We start from the raw sequence: 23,194 nt of genomic DNA, 5'->3' as shown, positions 1-23,194 counted from the left end.
CCTGTAAATGCTTATAGATAAATAAGGAGTGAACTCATACACATTCATTGAATGACTATAGAGCCTTCTTGTTTTGATTTCTTATATGTGCAAGTATTCACAGTCCAAGAGCAACAAGTGATAAAAGTAAGAGTATTGTCCCACATAAATTGTATTAACTTAAGCCGGTTTTTAATTCAAAACTTGTGAAAAGTCATTAGCAAAGATTAATAAATGAAGTTTTCACAAGTCAAGATTAATGAACAAACGTCATAAGCTTTAACAGATATGAGAAAATTCTAAATTAAGATCCATTTAATGAGTTTCACCTAAAGTGTTTATATGTTGAGTTTTGGCATGATAGCAGGGGCCGTATATGACCTTGTGGTGTATGCCTACAACATCACAGTAAATGCACAAGTAGTCAAGGAACAAATTCCTAATTCACGCAACAACTCAAGTGCACTTTGTTGAATACTGATTTCCCTCTATGGTTCTAGCCATTTATATCTAAAGAAACTAGATGACAAATATTCTTATTTACTTTCTGATGACTTCTCGGCAAGCGTTTCGATAATGTCGCAGTAATAAAAAAATCGAATCCACATGAACTGCTATTTAACAAGACAATATTGTGTAATACATATAAAATAGTAAATTGGGGGGGGGGGGGGGTCGAGTTTAATTGCGAAAAGAAAATAAGGTGTTCTGATAATAATACGAAATCGACCAGATTTTGTATATAATCCTCTATTTCTCTATTGTTGATGTTCGATGCATTACATGAATGATATCGTCCCAATAATTCCACAACGAATTAACAAAACCGTTATACCCAATCCTTTGGTGTAAAGCTCATTAATCTATACTCGGAGTTTTCTATCCCTAGTCCACCGACGTAAGAAAGATTAAGAAATGCAATAAAATGTTAATTCCTAAGTCATTACTCGGAGTTTCCTATCCCTAGCCCACTAGTGTAGGCACAACAATTGCCTTAGGTCCAAAATATAGACTAATGATCAGTATTCCCTATGTTCCCAAAATCAGATTAAAATAGTATCTCACATAAAAAACATTAAGAACAAGGTGCAATTGAATAAAATTATAGATCAAATTATTCATGCAATATCAAACAAACATATGTCCCAACAATATCAAAATAGGTTCATCAAACACAACCTAACCTAAAGAGAATTAACTACTCATAGTGGAAATTACAATATCATAAACAAATAAGAAGATCGCATAAGAAATCCCTTGAAGTATTGGCCTTCAATGGCTTCAAATGCTCTCCAAAAATCACTTATGGTGCTGCAAACCCTTATTTTCTCGTGTAGAATTCAGAACTCCTGAAAAAAATACTAACTTCCCCTTTTAATACATTCAGAATGGATCTGAAGGCGTCAGAAAAAGCCCAGAAAAAAAGGCCATCGCGTGCGTGATAAACTGCTTCGCACACGCGATGCAACCTTTACTTTTCTATCGTTGATTTTGCTCTCTTTCACCTGATTTTCACTAAGTCCCTATATCTCCACAATTAGTCATTTTTCCTCTTTATTTGGAATTTATTATTTATTTATAATCCTTTTTGACTTTTTTTACCCGTTTCTTTGACCGAAAACATGCAATGATAGAATGTCATTACAACCCTAAACTTGAATTGTTGCTTGTCCTCAAGTAATTTGTTTGCAACTGCACATTTCATACAGAAAAACGAATTGCAATAATAACGAATGAACATCATTAGTTATGTTACCTAATTATCATTCCAGTTCCCGACTTCAATCGAGAAAACTTGGAAAAGTACTTCCAACACAACAAGTACTCAACTTGTCTCCTAGCTCACTAATTTTTCACTCGAATTGACAGGGTAATCACACAATCAACGTGCAAAAATATTTTACTATAAGTTTGTAAAATTTATAATAAAATCAATCAAATTCATCTAAAAACACAATTTTTGAGGTCTTTCGAGGTTGTAATGTGGCTTATGTCAGGGTAGGATAATTTGGGATAGTAGGCTTAAACCTTTGGAGAAAGGTACCTAGTTTTCCTTATTTTATCATATTCCTTTTCATATAAACTTTTACTTAATTACTTTGGTACTAGAAATTAACATTTTATGGTTCTAAACATGTTTTTCTCATTTTGTTTTGAAGAAGTTTCTTTGACTTCTCTACTTTTCGCATTTTTATTTTTGAATTGTTGACCAAAATCTCTAGTACACCAATCCCAAACTTAGACTTTGTTCACTTCCAAGAGCAACCCCAGACTTATTCTTTTGCATATGACAAAGGAACTAAATTTTCTATCTAACTCTAAAGAGAGGGTGGAAAGATCTAATCTTTCAAGTCAATTGGATAATTATTGTGGCTATGTCACTGAAAGAAAGAGCTTAGACTCAAAGTGGTTAGTAAAGGATATAAACATGATATACGAGTTAGTTTGAAAAGGCTCAGAGTTTACCACAAACAAGTGCCTCCGTGTGTATTTATCAAACCAATATATTATCTAAAAAATAATGCAAATTCTATAAAATAGTCATTATACGAATACTCTCATAAGAAGGAAAAGTAAACAATGGAATATTTGACACAAACCTTACTAGTTGAGGTATCTAGAGATTGAGTACAAGGTAGTTGGTTGTTCCTTTCTTCCTCAACTCTCAATCCGCAAGGAACTTTTCTGATGATCACCTTTGTTTTTGATGATGCTTATGGTTCATCTGTTACTGCTAAAATTGCAAATTTTTAAATCTGAAAGAAACAGCAGCAATAAACTTTTATATTGAGGACAAACATAAATTTATTGGTACATAGGGGAATCAAGTATTGTAGCTAATACTCTAGATTGAATTGTTGGACATAAAAGGGAATCGCAGAAATTAATACAAATTCAGAAAACTCCAAATTAACATGTCATTAGAGCGGAAAAAGTATTGCACGTTTTGCATGGTATTGTTGAAGTTATGGTTCTATTTGCTCCACTATGCCCTCGTCTGATTGATGATGATGCTCGAGAGGAGCGACTTCTCTTTGGACCCATTTCCTGAAATAACAACAACAACACTAGAAAGTTCAAAGAGATTAGAAAAAAAATAAGATTAGAGAGAGTTTTTAGTCTCTCATTCTTCTTTCAATCCCTTTCTCAAGTCTTTGTCTTACTTCTCCTAAACGTGACATGCTACCAAACAAAAACAATTAATTGAAAAAAACTGAAATTTAAATTTTTCAAATGAAATAAAAACTAATATGATGGATTTCCTCCCATTAAGTGCTTCTTTGAGGTCATAAGCTTGACATTTCTATTTTTCTATTATGACAACATATATGACACAAAAAATACATCATCCTTCTAGCTCTGAATAATTTCTAGCATTTTCCAGAATGGGTATTTTTGTTGCAAGCTCCTTTGAATAAGCTTCAAACTTTGCCAAACTAGCATAAATGTCATCTTGCATGACAGTCTTGATCTCGCATACAAAATAAAAAGAAGATTATCTTAGTAACATTGCACTAGATAAAAAAAATTAAATAAAAGAAAAACTAAAAAGAGAAAGAATAATAGGAAAGATAATTTAAGAAGAAACAAAAATAACTAAATACAAAAAAAATATTTACAATTGAAAAAAAATTAAACGTAACACAAGCGTCACCTTGTTGAAATTATCAACAATCCCCCGCAACACCGCCAAAAACTTGATGACTTCTCGAGATGTGTACCAATAATATCGCAGTAACAAAAAGGGCGAATCCACATGGACTCCTATTTAATAAGACAATATTGTGAAATGCGTAGAAAATAGTAAAATGGGAGGATTTTCGAGTTTAATTGTGAAAAGAAAATAATGTGTTATGACAATAATACGAAAGCGTCTAGGTTGTGCATAAAATCCCCTATTTCTCTATTGTTGAGGTTCGATGCATTACATGAATGGTATCATCCCTATAATCCCACAAAGAATTAACAAAGTAACTATACCCAATCCCTTGGTGTAAAGCTCACTAATTTATACTCAGAGTTTTCTATCCCTAGTCCATCGGCATAAACAAGATTAGGCAATGCAATAGAACATTAATTTCTAAGCCACTACTTGGAGTTTCATATCCCTAGTCCACCAACATAAGCACAACAATTGCCCTAGATTTAACACATAGACTAATGGTCAGTATTCTCTATGTGTCCAAAATCGGATTAAAATAGTATCTCACATAAAAAACATTAAGAACAAGGTGCAATTTAATAGAATTATAGATCAAATTATTCGTGCAATATCAAATCAAACATATGTCCCAACAATATCAAAATAGGTTCATCAAACACAATCTAACCTAAAGAGAATTAGCTACTCATATTGAAAACTACAATACCATAAACAAATAAGAAGGTTGCATAAGAAATCCCTTGAAGAATTGACCTCCGATGGCTTCAAATGCTCTCCTAAAATCACTTATGGTTCTGCAAACCCTTGTTTTCCCGTGTAGAATTCAGAACTCCTACAAAAATACTAACTTTCCCCTTTTAAATCCTTCAGAATGGATTAGAACGCGCCAAAAAAAGCCCAGAAAAAGGGCCATCAAATGCGTGATAACCTGCATTGCACATGCAATGTAGCCTTTACTTTTTTATCGCGCGCGTGATTATTCTAGTGGTTGCATGCTTTTGCTCCCTTTTCACCTGATTTTTACTGAGTCCCTATTTCTCCATACTTAGTCATTTTTTCCTCTTTTCTTTGGCCTTTGTTCTTAATTTTTTCTCCTGTTTAACTTGTTTTGATCCATTTCTTTGACTGAAAACATGTAATGGCAGAGTGTTATCACTTTATTTATCCATATTTTTCTTAAAGTCCATTTGTCAAAGGATTCCTCAACAATGATAAACCTTTTATGATAACTAAGATGATAAGTCAAAGAAGCAAGCATATAATGTTGAACCATAAGACAAAATAAGTCACAAACATAACATCATATTACACAATAAAGAAACTTTTCAATAAACATAATTAAATCAACATAAAAGAAGTTATCTCATAGTGAGTAAAATAAAAACACCAGTACAAGTTTTTAAGCCTAAAACTTCTAAACACAAGGAAAAGAAAGTTTAAACCTAAATGTGAATCTCCTACTCCTTGCAATCTTCAACCAACAAGAGGAAAGTTATGGAATGCAAGGACTGGTGATTTCCTTCAAGAATGAAGGGGGTAGAGGCATGCCAGGAACTTGTTCAACTTCCTTCCCTTTTATGAAATTTTTTCTCTTAGTGATTTCTCAAATTTTAAACCTTTTTCCCAATCCTAACACAACTTATCATATAGGCTCCTTCAAAACTAGGGTTAACATCAGAACTTGGATCATGGACCTCTTGATTGTTAATTAATTTGTCCTAATGGAATAAGAAGTATGTCTTCCTCTTTACCATAATACATGTTTGTGTTGGTACATACAATCTACAGAAGACAACACATCCCACAACATATCTGTTGTGCAGGGCGGCACCTCAACGCCTCAATTTTCAATATTTGTCTTGTAGTTCTTCATCCATATCCTTTCATTTTCTCCATCTCAGCCTATTTTCTCCTCAAATATCTGCAACATCAGCATTGATACTGAATTTGAGAACCCACACCAACATCTTCTAGCTCAATGCTTGGAGGTTGGTGTTCAAGGATTATTGTCATGTTATAACATGTCACAAGAGCTACTTCGGCACAAGCACAAAACACATAAAATTGCTAAAATAGAGCACCTAATATGCTTTATCCTAATCTAACTAAAGTAACATAAAACATAAGTTATAGACATTACTTAAGCTCTAATCTACCCTAAAATTCAAGTATCAAAGGTTTAAATATCTCACACAAAGTGAGCTATGACAACCCAAACTTGAATCATTACTTGTCTTCAAGTGACACCACAAATAACATCAAGAAGAAATAATAATAATAATACAAAATATTTAAATCAACAATACATTTCTTGCAACCACAATTTTTCCCAAATGATTGTATTTAAACATTGGCCCAACTCGCTTTTTACATGTGCTTCACCTTTTCAAATGAAAGGATCTCATTTATAATGAGTCTAACCTGTTACTCAGAGTGAAATAACCATTGTTCCTCCAGTTTTTGGCACAAAAACTTTTATTCATCATACTTTTTAGCATTTCCAAACTACTTAAAATTCTAAATACTTTTCTGACTTCTTCTAGCATGACAATGATTCCTCACTTAAGTAACAATTGATGCATAATTAATTACTTTTTGTTTAAGACCTTGTTTCCATTGTTTTTCAACAGTAAAAATAAAAATCTCCCCCCAAAAAACTTAAAGTGAACAATGCCCCCGCTGTAAGGCTGGCGAGGTATGACACGACATATCCTAAAATTTTAAAAACTAGTTTTACCAAATGATTGGTTGGTCTGGATGGTCTTCTTTATCAGGTAGAAATGAAGCATGTTGATTTTGCTTGTTCTTGTAGTCTTTCTTCCTTTCTTTATTTTCTTTTCTTCCCATTCTTTATTCCCTCTTCTAGCCATGCCTTCTCACTCAGACTTTTACTCAGTAACAACTATGAATTTCTTCTTCTTGCTCTTCATTTTTAAGGAGGAATTAAGGGTTCTCTATTTCTCTACAGGTGGGGGCTCTATGACACATTTTTTTGTTCCAGAAGGAAAATTTTCTTTTTCATCTTTATTGGGGATTTTATTCTTCTCATGGATCTTCACTTTTGTTGGGATTTTGGATTTTTCTAGGTTTTTCAGTTTAGTTGAGTCTTCTGGCAGGCCAAAAGTCTTATCCTGCTCATGTGCTTCCATATTCTCAAGATATATTCCTCCTGCTAGCATACTTATCCCAAACATATTGGGGAATGCATTCCTCAGTAACTGCTGTATTTGGTATTGCTTCCAAACTTCTGGGGCTTCTAATAGTAGTGTACTGCTTCCTTATCATCATCTTCCTCAATTTGGTTTTCCTTCCGTTCTTGAAAAAGTTCATATTTATTCACAAATTTTATTCAATGTTCTTCTCACCATTGTCATTTTTATTATTGTCTTCTAATTCTTCATCACTTGGGTATTTTTAGTATTTCCTCCTTTGAGCTTTATGATAGCTTAATCTAGGCTCTTTCTCAATTAAAGTTTTGTTAAAGTTTTGTAAGACGTTAATTTGTATGTATCTCGTTGACATATCAAATGATTTTTTATTGATGTTAAGTTTTATATAGATGATCTATATGATAATAACTTTCAATTCAATGATAGATTTTGTTATATGGATGGGTGGTGAAGAGTTATCGGAGGTGTCATGTTACTAAGTTTGATACCTTAATGTCATTTGATCCTGACACACACACACACACACACACACACACACACACATATATATATATATATATATATATATATATATATATATATATATATATATATATATATATATATATATATATATATATATATATATATATATGTGTGTGTGTGTGTGTGTGTGTGTGTGTATGTATATATATATAGTTCAAGTTCAGGTCATTTAGTTGTCGAGTCGAGTTTTGAACTAAGTTCGATTTGGTTCAGTTCATTATCATCCCTAGTTAGTATTGATAAATCAAGGAAAGGAAATGGATTTTAAAGTAGGTGATGATGGGCTTATGAGATTTCAGAATAGAATTTGTGTATCGTGACACCCTAAGACCCAAATTCTTTTTTCTTTGCTTCTAAAACATAATTTTGTAGAGTATTCGTTTCATAAAATCAAATAACATCACATTAAATCAAATAACATCACACATCTCATATATATGTACTTGTTCAACATTGAATCAAACATGGAAATTTAAAAGTGAAATCCTTACCCCGATGTCGCAATATCAGAGTCTTCTTAGAGACCTAAACATACTAGCTGACTTAACAACTCAACATAAATAAACACGAAAGAAAACTAATGAAGTGGTCTTATACACAATCCTCAATAAAATTACCAGACTATGACTATTCTCGAGTCCCAACCTGGGGATATCCAACACATGATTCATATCATGGAAACATAGAAAAAGAGGGGTGACAATACATTCTACAAGTTATAAGGTATAATAACATCAAATGGTAGCATAAATCACAACATACAACATTACTCAATCATACAACATAACACAATCATCCAACAAGACACAATCATACGATATTACACACATTTACACGATGTTATATGATATACAATGAATGTTTATTCAATGCAGTATATCCTCTACTCCATATGCATGTGGTACTAGTCGCTGAACTCATGAGTTATTCTGGAAGGACATATGGGCTACCTTAAGTACCACAACACTCTTCATGAGTTCTATAGTTTATGAGGACATGTAAGCTACGTTACATACTGCAACACTCTCTCTAGAAGTCCGTAGACTCTCAATAATATAGAAGTACATGCGAGCTACGTCCGCACTATAACACTCTCTCTAAATTCGAATCCAGGAGGACATACGAGCTACATCTGTAATACAACACTCTCTCTAGAAGTTTGTAGACTCTCAACTATCTAGGAGTACATGTGAGTTACGTCCATACTACAACACTCTATCTAGATACACCTTACTCCCACTCTAGTATGATGCATGGTGAATCAAACATACGCTAATTCCTTCCAAACATCCTTCCCCCCTTGAAAACACACTTACCTTGATTACCATATTAGGGTCTTCACAAGGTTTCACCACCCATTCACTTTGATTGCTACATTAGGGCTTCATAATGGTTTTATCAAACCTTTAACTCGATTGCCACATTAGGGCTTCATAATGATTTTACCAAGTATCACATAGTCAATAAGATCCATTGTTCAATAAGTGTTATCACATACATTAAAAGGGTTACATGGAAAATTCAAATATTATAACAGAAACATGGCAAACAAGCATCGTTTTAATTTGCCACTGGATAGAGATTTAAAGTAGCTTTCCAATGCATTCAATTGCGTTACAAAAAACATGTAACCGATTACACACCGATTGTGCCTCATATTTTGGTCAGTTTCGAGGGTGGTAATCGGTTATAGACAGAGTGTAATCGGTTACACCCTTGTTCTGAACCAAAAATCACTAAAAAATTCCCATCATTTTCCAACCCTAACCCCATGAAATCATGTCCTAATATAAGATAGAGTTGGAAACATTTTAAATATCACATATAAGTATAATTTTGCACACATTCATGACAAGAATGAAAGTTCATAGAATCAACATGCAAGTTTCAAGAATTCAACCCAATTCCACTCGTGCAACAATTTTAGGTTATAATACACATTAAAGCCTAACAACCCCACCTTAGGTCAAAACCTGAATTGAAGAAAAATTAGATATTGACGAGAGAGATTCATAACCTAGAGTTTATAAATAATCACCTCGTAGGAAAATTCCCATAAGAATTAGGATGAATTCGGGGTTCAAGGAAAACCCCACTATCCTAAATGCTAAAATACCAATGTTATAGAATAATCTCCCTCTTACCTTGTTACTGCAGAAATTCCTCTGCGAAGATCTCAACAATGACAATAACTATTCCTTTCACGATCTTTCCTGCGATCTCATTGGTGAATTGGTTTCTTTGGAGAAGAAGAAAGTGTCTAGGGTTTTTCTCTTTTTTCTCATAAAAATACGTGTTTATCTTTTGATTCTCTCTTTTTATCTATTTCCTTTTCTTTTCTCTATTTACCTATTCTCTCTCCTTAAATTTTGATTTTGATTTCTTTATTTCACTATTTTTCTCTCTATTTATTTCCTTCCCTATTTCTCTCCTTTGTTTTCTCTCTACTAATTCTAAATTATGAAATAACTCATAAATAATGATAATAATAATAACTTTAATAATATTAATAAAAAATAATAATAATAATAAAATTATTGAAACACGATAAAGTTGAAATAATAATAATAATACATATATTTTAATTATTTTTGGGGTGTTACATGTACCTGATATACCATAACTCAAGAAGTTGATTTTGGAAGAAGTTCATAGAGGTAATTTGAATATTAATCTGGGAGATACAAATATGTATCAAGACCTTAAGAGAATATTTGGGTGACCAGGTATAAAGAAGGATGTTGCTAAGTTCGTGTATTCTTGCTTAGTTTGTCACAAGTCAAAGATAAAACATCATAAGCCATCTGGATTGATGCAACCTTTAAGTATCCACAAGTGGAAGTGAGATAGTATCTCCATGAATTTCATGGTGAGTTTTCCTATGACCGTTAAAGGGTATGATTCAATATGGGTTATAGTAGATAGATTGACCAAATCGACTCGCTTTATCCCAATCAATATCACTTACCCATTTAAGAAGTTGGTTGCGATTTATATAAGTGAAATGGTGAGATTGTATGGAATTACATCTAGTATAGTTTCAGATAGAGATCCTAGATTCACATAGAGATTTTGGGAAAGTCTGCATGAAACTATGGGAATCAAGCTAAAGTTAAGTTTTGCCTATTATCCGTAGACAAACAAAAGACGGAAAAGACTATCCAATCATTGGAAGATCTTTTAATTGTGTGTATTTTAGAGCAAGAAGGTAATTGAGATAATTATTTACCATTGATTGGATTTACCTATAGTAATATTTTCCATTCTAGTATCAGAATGACACCTTTTGAAGCGTTATATGATAGAAGATGTTAGGACCCAAAGTGATTCAGCGGACTACTGAGATGGTTAAGATGATTCAGGGAAAGATGAAGTTGTCGCAAAATAGGCATAAAATTCACCATGATAAGTGAAGAAAAGCCTTCAAATTTGAGGAAGGAGATCATGTGTTCTTGAGGTTCACTTCAGTGACTGGTGTTGGTCGGGCATTGAAGTCACAAAAGCTTACTCCTTATTTTATTGGTCCTTGTCAAATTATTGTAGAGTCGGTGAAGTCGCTTACCAAATTGCGTTACAACTATGTCTTTTAAATATACATAGTGTCCTCATGTCTCTCAACTTCGTAAGTATATTCCTAACTCACGCATGTGATTCAATCAGATGATATGTGTCATACCCCGATTTTAATCCTGAATTTTTTTCATTTTTTCATTTTTTTTGGCACTTGGCCTAAGGTTCATTTGCATGCATTCATTCCCAAATCCATATTTTTGTTACACATTGGTCATTGTCTATGTTTTATCATGGTGCTTTTGATTATAAAATGGATTTTAATCATTTGACTTTTAATTTTTTCAATTTGATTTTAATTTCGAATTAAGTTTAATTCCAATTTTCAATTTAATCTTAATTGTTTATTTTACCAATGATTCAAACTCTAATCGATTTTAATTCCCAAATGAATGTTAGAGTTGGTATCCAAGTAATTTCAAATGAATTACAGGTTAATTTGTTTTTAATTTGGTTTTTGCTGATTTGTTATTATTAATTAAATTGATATTCAAACTAATGATGGATTATTCCTAAAAAATCCACATCCATTTCATATCCATTTCACATCCAAATCCATTCAATCATAAAAATTAACCATCGTTCCCATGGAAAGTGGATTAGCTCATAACCTTTAAACAAAGTCCTGGAGATGCAAGGAAAGGCTTATTTTGACTTGCTACGAGAGAAGCTAACTTTTTTTTATTCACAATAATGTCATTTTTTACAAAACATAAGTTTGTCCAAGGCATATTTAATTTACAAGAAAAACAGAGATACACGTAATCCAAAAACGAGAAAAGTCAAAGAAGGCACTCGTCTGAAGCATGTTCATTCACAGAAGCAGATGGCGTTCCTTATTCGCTTTTCCACATCAACTTTGCCGCGATTTCATGATCAATAGCTACGGCGGCAAGCTTATGAACTTAGCTTCTCATGTTAAGTAGCAGAATTCAGCATTCATCAGATGGCATTGTAATGCGTTTTGAACATTCAATTGCTACGTCAACCACGAATTCGGTACCGTAACAACATCAACCAAAATTGAGACGCAAAAGTGGATTGAAGGAAAACTAACAAGGCGAATCTGAGGAGCTAATTATACACCTGAACATGACACTTCTGAACTGCCTGCTGATGAAGAGAGATTTGCATACCCTTCTAGTTGAAGGATCTGTATAATAGCAGCATGAACTTTCTTGTAAAGTTCTTCAATCCGTCAAGCTCAAACACCTTCTGGTTCATCTTTAATCGAATCCTTCATGTAGGAAGTGACATGTCTACCAAGGATACACTTCCTGTGAATTCCGGCATCAGTTTGGTCCTCAGGCTCAAACCGTTTTGTTGTTGCAGCAACCAAACTCCAGTCTCATATTTGCTTCACTACCGCCATTGCCATTCATCTTTATCACTGTAGCACATCTCCTCACCAAATTACCTAACCGTAACCTGCAATATCTCGCTCATCCATATTTCGGTTACAAAAGCCACAACAGCAAAATGGAAAGAACATGACGGCATCGAAAAAACTCACCGTAACTGCCGATAATTGTTTGGTTCCCCACAGCAGAAGCTATAATGGAGTGTTAATTGTTATGCTTCGGTTGACGACAAGGATGCATTGTTAGACAAACACATATCCGATGATGCTTTCGTTGATCTAAAGCAACAAGGTCTGTGAAGTTCCTACAATGGTCTTCGTTGTTATCATCACGGAAGGGTGCTGCATTCGTTATTGTTTCAATCATTGTCGTATATCTCTGGAAAACCAACAAGGTGGCGACTGTTAAACCGTAGGCTACCGGATTAAGTGGACAGCTTCAAAAGGCATTTGTGACAGGTGTGCCGAAGCTAAAGAAACAAAGACTTACACCAGCAAACATTGCCAAACCCACATACAACCTGCAGGAATCAACCAAGACGTATCAGTTAACAGAACCACACTGCTAGAAGACTATCCTTGCAAAAGCGCTGTTGCATTGGTTACAAATTTGACAGCATAAACACAGTTTATTACATGGCACCTTTTGCAATCCTGATCATGGTGTTACCTTCTAAACATTTAATGTTGCTGGAAACATTAAGGTTGCAGATACTGTCCTTGCTTCTTGGCTGATATCTAGAAATCCAATTTCTTATATGAATGGGGTCGAATGCGCCATAACTCTTGATGTACATATTATGGTTATGACATGCACATGCTTTCTCCAACAATCATCCATTCCAGGAACTCCTCGGACGCCTAGGAGCTTGATGGAGGATGATAGTGTGTCTCAACAGTCAGTTAATCATGTATCGCAACCTGATAATGAGCTTAACTTTCTTGATACCGATAGGTGGTTTGATATAGACAACTTTGAAGATGTTGAGAGGATGATGTTAAATTATACACCCGTCCTTCCTGCATCGTTTGGATCAAGGTCTGAACACGATGGATTTCCGTCTTCTACTTTTAAAGAATCACATCCAACAGGGAGTTCTCATGGTCATCCTCTGGAGGCTACTGCATTGAAAACAAATTAAGGAAGAAAATCAGTATTTTTACAATGATGCAGAACCTACGAGTAGGGGTTTCAAATGTGAAAATATGCAAAATCCCATGTAATTCAGAAGTCTAGGTTCAGCTAAGAAGATGCAATCGAGAAAGTCAATGACTTAAATCCTGATATGCTGGATACACAAGCCGACCCTGTGGCACTCCTCCTTTCATCGGCAATGATGCTTAGGCATCTTGGGTTTCCTGCATTTGCTGACCAATTGGAAACTGCTGTGAAGCGAGTCATCCTAGAGAGCAAATACCGGGACCAAACCACTCTTGAGTCTTCAATAATTTTTCACTGCAGTAACAAAAGATTAACAGCAAAGCATTAGAATCCAGAAATTTCCCAATTTGGGATTAAGGCAAAAGCGATTAAAAAGCTAAGTACAGATTACCATTTTCGAATTGTAACATCAAAAAAAGACAACTCGTTTCTGAGCAGCAAAAGCGATTCTGGAAACTTTCTCCTTTCGAACCTTTGAGCATCAAACCGAAACCCTAAGCTGCAGGATAAATAGGAAAACGAGTTGGTGAGATAGGGGGGATTTGAAAAAAGAAAACCCTAATACTCCGAGGCGGCTAAGATACCAAAAAACCCTAATCCCCCAAACCAGAGAAGAAATCGATTGAAGGAGGCGAAGGAAGGAGATTCGGTCTTCACCTGGGCTACCGATTCACCGAAGGTGAGCTTCCTTCCAAACTTTCATGCTGTTTGGACGAGAGAGACATTGAGAGTGATGGAGTGAGTGAAAGTTTAGGACATTGAGAGTGATGGAGTGAGCGAAAGTTTAGGACATTGAGAGTGATGGAGTGAGCGAAAGTTTAGGAAGATTGAGAGAGATGAGTGTTTGAGAGTTCTCGTCATCTGAGATGGTGAGTCGAGAGAAGAGGGATTGAGAGAGACGATTCCATTTTTGTTTTTTTCTTTCTTTATTTTCTTTTTTCAATTTAGTATTAAATAGGGTAAGTAGTTTTAAAAAAACATTATTATTAAAAAGGATTCCTTTAATTTTCCTAGGTACAGCCAATTAATATTTTCATTTCCCATTCTCTTTTTGAAGAAACCAACGGCCAGGGGTTGGGGATTTAATTAGGGAACTCTACAGTTTTTTATTATTTAATTTTTTCATTTTAATTCTTTTTTAGTTTATCTTAGTTTATACATTTAAGTTAGCATTAAAATATCAGTTAGTTAGTAAGTGGTCTGGTGGAGGGGAGTGGCTTCTAGATCTTTAGTGTAGTGGGTTCGATACTCCTAGGCGTAGTTTTTCTTTCTTTTAATATTTTCTTTTATATTTATGCTTTATTATTCATATTTTTTTTTATTTATTGTTTAATAATATGATTTGTATTTTTCTTTTAATTGCATCATGCATTCGAAACCATTTTAAAATTATAAAAATCATATTTTTCTCGATTTAATATCGAGCCCTTTTTCACACCCTTGTAAGTCGATTGCTTTTTTAAGCATCGCCGTCAACCTCACATAGCTTACTCTTGGGCTTTCTTACAATGAGCCGGTTCTCTTGCACTTACACTCATGCATTATTTGTTTGGGTCCGATTCAATTATTTCATGATTTTTTAATCCCCATTTGACAAAATGTACCCCATTCCCCCGATGTGTAATAATCTTGTACTGTTTTATTTCTTTATTGCTTGACTGTGTAGTTAGCTACTAACACAAGAGTAAAATCAACAATTTCAAAAATGCAAAAAATATGACTCGATCCAACGTCGAGTATTTTCTCAATAAACAAATCAACTCATTCCTCCCTCCTATTCCATCCCATTTCAAAACTTCATCAAATGCTTGATCCAACGTCAAGCCATTTTTCATAATAAAAACTCAAAAAATATTAATTCATAGTTAAGACCTTTTCAATAAAGATGGAAGTGGAACGTGGTGTATACCGCGCACTCCTGAGACTAGGATTCGAGATGTATATCTCGCCAATCCTAGCTCTCGCCATCATCCAAATTTATCCACTTTGTTTTCTCTCAAACACTCATTCAAATTTCTCTTAAACGTCTATCAATACTTGATCTAGGGTCAAGTCATTTTCACAACAAAACTCAAAACACCTAATTCTTACTTAACACTTTTCCAGTAAAGGTGGAAATGGAACATGGTGTATACCATGCACTCCTGAGGCTAGGATTCGAGATGTATATCTCGCCCATCCAAGTTCTCGCCATCACTCAAAATACACCCAACCAATCAAACTCTTTTCTCGCTGCCGTGCGACTAATCAAAAACCTTTTTCATAAATGAAAGATATATTGTCTTAAGTGATACAAAATAATGTTTCGGCCACGATTGTTGAGTAGAGATAAATGACGCTTTTCCGAATGTAGATTTATAAATCCGTTCGATGTGTGGTACGCGTCCACTCCTCATCTGTTTTGGGTAAAACGATGTTTTTATCGATTAATACAGTATAGTTTTCGCTAAAATCGATCAACAAACAAACATTTTTCTACCCAGAACTACGTAAGCCTTGATTTCTCTTTTGAGATACGTAGGAGCAGGATTTGTAAATCTTGTCAGGCCCACTAATAAAAAACTTAGGTTTAGTCCTTCGTTAAAAAATCCAAAAACATTTCTTCTCATCTTTTCTTTCTTTCCCACCTAATAAATCGAAAAGCCTAACATTTCAAACTAACATTAACGCACACAACTGACCTAATGGTTCCCGTTGAGTACAACGGACGTGAGGGGTGCTAATACCTTCCCCTTGCGTAATCGACTCCCGAACCCTGATATTGGTTGCGATGACCATATCTTATCCTTTCATTTGTCTTGGGTTTTATCGATATTTCCCCTTTCCTTTTTAGGAATAAATAAAGTTCGGTGGCGACTCTGTTCAGTCTATCATTGCGAGCGTGCGATCGCGCTTCGCTTCGAAGTCGTATCCCCATTTTTTCAAGGTGCGACAATATGGAAATAAGAGATAATACAACTTATGAAACATCATCCTTTCGAATTGAAGATTGAAAGGTAAAACACTTGATAGGAAAAGAATTCCTTTGGTTAGGATTGTTTAGGCTGAAGTTTTAACGAAAGTGTGACTTAAGAGCTTCAGAGTCAGATGAAGGAGTTTATTCCTAACTTTCCGCTTCAAGTAAACTTTCAAGAATAAAAATTCAATAAGTGGCGCAAAGTTGTAACGCCCCAAAATAATTAAAATATTATTTTGCTTGTATTTTTATTTTTATGATTTTTATTATCCTCATTATTGTCATTAGTATTATTATTATTATTATTTATTTTTATTATTATTATTATTATTATTATTACTATTATTATTATTATTATTATTATTATTATTATTGTTGTTCTTATTATTAGTATGGTGATTACTAAAATATAAAATATTGTTATTTTATTAATAGGAATATTAGTATTACTAATAATGATGTTAATTGGATTTATATTATTTTATTAAATTAAATAATCTAGTGTAAATAAAGGGAGAAGGGAGTTGAAGGAGAAGACTTAACGTGTATGAAGAAGAGTTAAGGGAATTAAAAATCAGTTTTTAAGGAAAAAGAGAAAAATGTGTGTGTGTGTGTGTGTGTGTGTGTGCGCGCGTGCGTGTGCGTGTGTGTGTGCGTGTGCGTATATATGTGTCTGTGTGTGTGTGTATGTGTGTGTGTGTGTGTGTGTGTGTGAGAGAGAGAGAGAGAGAGAGAGAGAGAGAGAGAGAGATGATAATAAGTTACGTTCTCTAAAGACGAAAACCACAACATTACAAAAACCATTACAATAATCTTCTTCTTTTCCCAAGACCTCAATTCACCAAAAGCTTTGTAATAGAGAACATGCAAGGGATAACTGCTACCATTGTTATGAGCTTGGCGTAAATTTCTAGCAAACAAAAGGTAAGGGGGAGATTGTTCTATAATGGTATTTTAGCACTTAGAATAGTTGGGTTTCCCTAGAACCCCATCTTCGACCTGATTCATTATGGGAATTTCCCTAAGGGATGATTAGCTATGAATACTAGATTGAGGTTTGCTTCTTGAAGGATACTTTTTGTAGGTTGTTGTGTAATTGATAGGTTTCTCCTTAATCATGTATATGATTGTTAATGTCATGTTTTGCTTTAATGAAAATGTGATATGATGAATTGATTACATTAAATTGATGTTTGAGTGATTTTGGAATGTGTTATGTTCTGTAATTTTGTGGTTGTACTATTGTTTTGAGTTTTGAGTTGAGTAAACATGGGAAAGGGTTTGAATTGAAGAAAATTAACAAAAAATGAAGAAATACTATAGTATTTACGGACCACAATTTTCATTACGGTCCCACTATAATGGTCACAAATATTCGTATCATATTTTTTTTTGGGTGTAATGTAGTAATGCGACCATTATGAGCCATAATGATCATTATAGCCAACTTGTTATCCTTGTATCCAAAAATAAGGTCAGCTTGTAATCGCCATATCTTGAGTTAGAAAAATCCGATTGAGGCACAATCAGTTGTGTTAGAAATCTAATGAAGATAGCTATACTTTATTAAAGCTTTTGAGACCATTAGGTATCAACCAAGTTATTTTCACTTAAAGTTATTAAGGTAAATCTTAGGACATGAGTCCAACATTTGGTAAAACTAGTGTGAAGCCCAAATGTGGCAACCAATGTGAATATGGAAATACAAGTTTGGTAAAATAATTTTGAAGCCCTAAAATCAAAGTAAGTGTATTGCAAAAGGGGAAGAATGTTTGGGAGGAATTCACGTATGTTTGATCATGCATCATACCATAATGGGAGTAGGTTTGTGTCTAGAGAGAATGTTGTACTACAAATGAAGCTCACATGTACTCCTCGATTACTGAGTCTAAAGAAAGTGTTGTAGTACATATGTAGCTCACATGTACTCCTAAGTTATTTAGTTTAACGAGAGTGTTGTTGTACTATATGTAGCTCACATGTACTTATGAACTATATAATGCAAGAAGAGTGTTGTGGTATGGAATGTAGCTCACATGTACTTCCCAGAATCTATCATAATCTCAGTGTTTGGTACCACATGCATATGGAGTAGAGGATAAAATCCATAGCGTAGGCATTCACGTGTACATTGTGTAATATTGTGTGATTATGTGTAACATTGTAAGAATAAACGTAATGTTTTATGTGTTTGTGTAATCTTGTATGAATTGGTGTAATATCATATGATTGTATGTTATGAGTTATGCTACCCTTTGCCGTTATTACACCTTATAATACCCATCTGTTTCTATGTTGCTATGATATGAATCTATATGCAGGATATCCTCAAGATGAGGTTGAGGAATAGTCGCATTGTGATTATTGAGGATGGTGTACACACCACTTCGTTATGTTTTTATCTCATGTTTATGTGTACTAACCTGTTAATCAGTTAGTATGATGGGTTGTAATACGGCTCTGGTAGCGTGACAACGAGGTCAGAATTCATACTTTTAGATTATTATATTAGATTTAATGTTCGAATAAGTATTGAACTATGAAGAATGTCTATGTTATTTTCGAGTTAATGTGATGCCCTTTTTTATTATATGAAAAAAATATTTCGCAAATCATGTTTTATAAAATAAATAAAATTGGAGTTTTCGGGTGTCACATGGAGAGCCACCAACTATGGGTGTCTGATGAGGACATATCATGTGCCTCCTCTTTTATGAGCGCTTATAAATATATTGCAACATTCCTTCATCATTAATGATGACTCTTGGTGTGCCATGTCTAGAAAAAATTTGATCAAAAATTCGGTCACTACCTTAGCATGAGTGGGGTTTCTTTTGCCTCTATCCATTTAGAGATAAAGTCTACGACCACAAGCATGTAAAGATTACAAAAGGATTGGGGAAAAGGTACCATGAAATCAATGCCCCGCACATCAAACAATTCATTTTCCAAAATATTAGCGAGTGTCATTTCTTGTCTCATAAAAATATTTTCTACACTTTGTCATATATCACATGTTTTCACTAATTCATTAGCATACTTAAATAAAGAAGGCCAAAAATAACCTGATGGTAGAAATTTAGAAGTGGTTCTAGCGTCTCCAAAATGTCCTCCATAAGATGCATTGTGATAGGCTAATAAGATCTGGCATGCCTCTGGGTAGTCCACACATCTTTTTAGAAGTTGATCAACACATTTTCTATACAAATCTGGCTCATCCAAGAAATAATTCTTAGAATCATGGAAGAACCTCTTTCTATGTCGAGAGTTGAATTCTGGTGAGACATATCTATTAACCAAGTAATTCACAATAGTTCACAATGTCTGCATACCATTACAGAATTCATCAGAAGGAATTATTCATTAAGAAATTCTTCCTTGATACTTTCTTTGTCTTGCCTCTGGACTTCATTAGAGAGTCTTGACAAATGTTTTGCCACCAAATTTTCTACTCCTTTTTTATTACTAATTTCAAGTCAAATTCTTACATTAATAACACTCATCTTATCGATCTTGGCTTTGCATCCTTCTTGGTAGTGAGATATTTGATTGTTGCATGGTTTGTGATAAGGGTGACAATTTGATCCATTAAGACAAAATCCATCAAATCTATTCATCACATAAAAAGTAAGTTAATGGATTGAATTAAATCCATCCATTTGTATACATGGATTGATTTAATTCATCCAATCTATTTTAATGATTCAATGAAATATATTTTTTAAAATTCTAATAAAATAGATATTTTCAATAAAAGAATTGATTTTTTTCCTAAATTAAAAATAAAAACAATTTTTTTTCTGAAAATTAAAAAAAAATCAATTTTTTGGAAAATATAAAAATCAATTTTTTTCCGGAAAAATTATTTTTTTTCAAAAAATAGAATTTTTTTTTCAAAAATGTAAAAAACGTTATTTTTTTCCAAAAAAAACAAAACGAATTTTTTCAAAAATATATAAAATAGATTTTTTCCAAAAAAAGAAAACGATTTTTTTCAAAAATATAAAAAATAGATTTTTTTCCAAAAGTACAAAAAACAGCTTTTTTCTGAAAATAAAAAAAAATGATTTTTTTTTTTCAAAAATACATGGTTTTTCTCGACAATATAAATAAATGATTTTTTTCAAAAAAAAGTGCAGTTTCTAGAAAAAAACAAAAAATTGATATTTTTTTAAAAAAAAAAGAACAGGTTTTTCCCAAAAATACAAAAATTTGGTTTTTTTTTCAAAATTGTATTATTCTTCATCGGTAAATTTTCATTTATTAAATTTTACTCAATTTTATTTTTTCTTATAATTAATAAAAAATGTTGTATTAAACATGAAAGCTTAGGTTAGTCAAAGAAAAGATTTCATACATATCCTAGGTTAGGGTTGTTTGAAAGTGAAATTAGCCGAACAGATACTACTCCTTTTTATTGCCGCGAAACACACTAACCATATATACCATAGAAAACAGCTATAAAAAACACTCCTCCCATTCACATTCACTTCACCTTTTTCTCTTTTACCATTACTGCAATCACAGCACGTGAAACCCTAGCCCTATAATCCATGGCATCCAAACCCGAAATCTGTTCTTCTTCCGCCGCATCAACCGTTTTCAGACCGGGAACATTAGTTGAAATCAGCAACAATGTAGACGGATACTATGGTTCATGGTTCACCGGAAAGATTGTCCGTTGTCTCCGTGGCCACAAGTTTGTTGTGGAGTATGACAAAATAATGGTGGATGATGAGGGAACAAAGGGCCTCCAAGAAACTGTTAACCGTTCTCAGCTCCGTCCAATTCCTCCAGAGGAGATCATCCAGGACTTCCAAGTTGGTGATGAAGTTGACGCTTATCACAACGACGGATGGTGGAAGGGTCGCATCTCAGAATCATTTGGGGGCGGTATGTGGGCAGTGTATTTCAAAGATTGGTCGGAGCAGCAAGCGTACTCCGACGAACAACTGAGGCGGCACCATAAGTGGGTCAATGGAAGTTGGATTCCACCATTTCCACAACAAGTGTGTTTTTGTTTTCATTCTTTTTTAGTGTTTAGGTTTCATTGTTATTGCATGTCTTACGACGTTAACTAAATACTGTGAGTGATGACGATATTGTTTGTTAATTATTAATATTATAGGATGATGATACTGAAATAAAAGAAACGGCTAGGGAAAAGGCTCCTGAAACAGTGACCGGAGACAAGGTTGATTTCAAGTTTAAACCAGGGACATTGGTTGAGGTATGCAGTGAGGAAGATGGTTTCAAGGGGGCTTGGTTTTGCGCAACCCTTATTGAGCCTAAGGCAGGATGGAAGTTCGAGGTCGAGTATGACAGTTTTGTTGATGATGAAGATGATTATAAGCTTTTGAGAGAGGAAATCAGTATTTTTCATATTAGGCCTGTTCCACCAAAAACCGATGATATTGATGAGTTTAAGGTTCTTGATGAAGTGGATGCATACTACAGAGACGGTTGGTGGGTTGGGGTTGTTTCTAAAGTTCTCGGAGACTCCAAATATGTTATTTATTTCATCAACTCTAATGAAGAAATGGAGTTTCAACATTCGGAGTTGAGGGTACATCAGGATTGGGTGGATAACAAATGGGTAATGGCTTCTAAGGTATGATTCCTCTCTTCTTAAAATGATTGTTTACCACTTCTTCAGCATGCGATAACATATTTTGACTCCACAATTCTAACCTCAAGCTTTTATTTTAAATCATTTCAGAGTTGAAAAAAATTCAGGCGCCATGGAATAACGAAAAAAAAACAAGTTAAACTTGTAATCTCCGGAATAAAAAATTGGACTTGTTGTTCTTAAGTAATTATATGTATAGATTTATTGAAATTTAATCTCCAATCATATTTATATAAATAAAACTTGTAGTCTCATTAATGCCTTTAAAATTATATATTTATATATAAGAATATGTTAAAACATGATTTAAACACAAATGTCGTCTCAAGAAAAATCCCAAAACATGATGTCATGACAAAACTAAAAAATTGACCCTCCACTTCATTTTCAAAGAAAATATATAACTTTGGTGCTACTTATCAATCTCATTCGAATGATATTTTGCATATGAATTTGTACAAGAATAAAATAGAAAAAGAAGGGTGAGACATTTCTTCCATCATGTAAATGATATAATAACAATAATGGGCAACAAATAGCATGTGGACATATAATCCAAATACCAAACAAAATTATACAATACAAATCTAAGTAAAATGAATGTTAATGCAACACATCTGTACTCCATGCAAATGTGGTACCTTCCATACTCTAGAAATTAGTATATATGTATATGCTTGAAACCTCTATTGAAGCAATACCTTACTGGATGACTATAGTGCTTTACATCAAGGTTTTAAAAAATGGTTGCGGTCGCGTTGTGTTTGTGTTATGACTTTCATGATTTTGATCGATATAGTGCTTTACATCTTCACTTCTGACTTTTTGTATCTATGGCCAATCAATCCTTTCCAAATTGCGGATTTGTCTTTGACAATCCTCCACTTCCACTTCAATAAAAGAGCTTTATTGAAAACCTCTAGGTTTATAATTCCAAAAGCTCTATCTTGATTAGGTTTACACACTTGCTCCTAACTAACCCAATGGATAACTCTCTTATCTTCAACTCCTCGCCACAAAAACTTGATCAAAATGCTGCAACTTCGTTCGACACCTTGCACGGAGTCTTATAGAAGGATAGAGTATAGATGGGAGTAGAGTTCAGTATAAGTAGTGTGATTCCATTTTAACAATAAAACAAAATTTTAGTTCAAATTTTCAATATTCTGATTGTTGTAA

General features: G+C 33.7%; 1 long non-coding RNA gene and 1 pseudogene across 1 annotated transcript; one reads left to right on the top strand and one right to left on the bottom strand.

Moving 5' to 3' along the window:
• Positions 1 to 11,574: 11,574 nt before the first annotated feature.
• On the bottom strand, positions 11,575 to 14,350 carry LOC127094772 (uncharacterized). Its single transcript, XR_007792649.1, has 5 exons — positions 14,088 to 14,350; positions 13,822 to 13,929; positions 12,939 to 13,724; positions 12,422 to 12,789; positions 11,575 to 12,336 (listed from the first exon to the last, which is right to left on the bottom strand). It is a non-coding gene; the product is annotated as an uncharacterized LOC127094772 (long non-coding RNA).
• A 6,586-nt stretch (positions 14,351 to 20,936) lies between these two features.
• LOC127095514 (protein AGENET DOMAIN (AGD)-CONTAINING P1-like) lies at positions 20,937 to 22,003 on the top strand (annotated as a pseudogene).
• Positions 22,004 to 23,194: the final 1,191 nt, after the last annotated feature.

This window comes from Lathyrus oleraceus, chromosome 6, assembly GCF_024323335.1.
Source record: "Lathyrus oleraceus cultivar Zhongwan6 chromosome 6, CAAS_Psat_ZW6_1.0, whole genome shotgun sequence".
Classification (NCBI taxonomy): Eukaryota; Viridiplantae; Streptophyta; class Magnoliopsida; order Fabales; family Fabaceae; genus Lathyrus; species Lathyrus oleraceus.
This window is presented reverse-complemented; position numbering and strand designations above follow the sequence as displayed.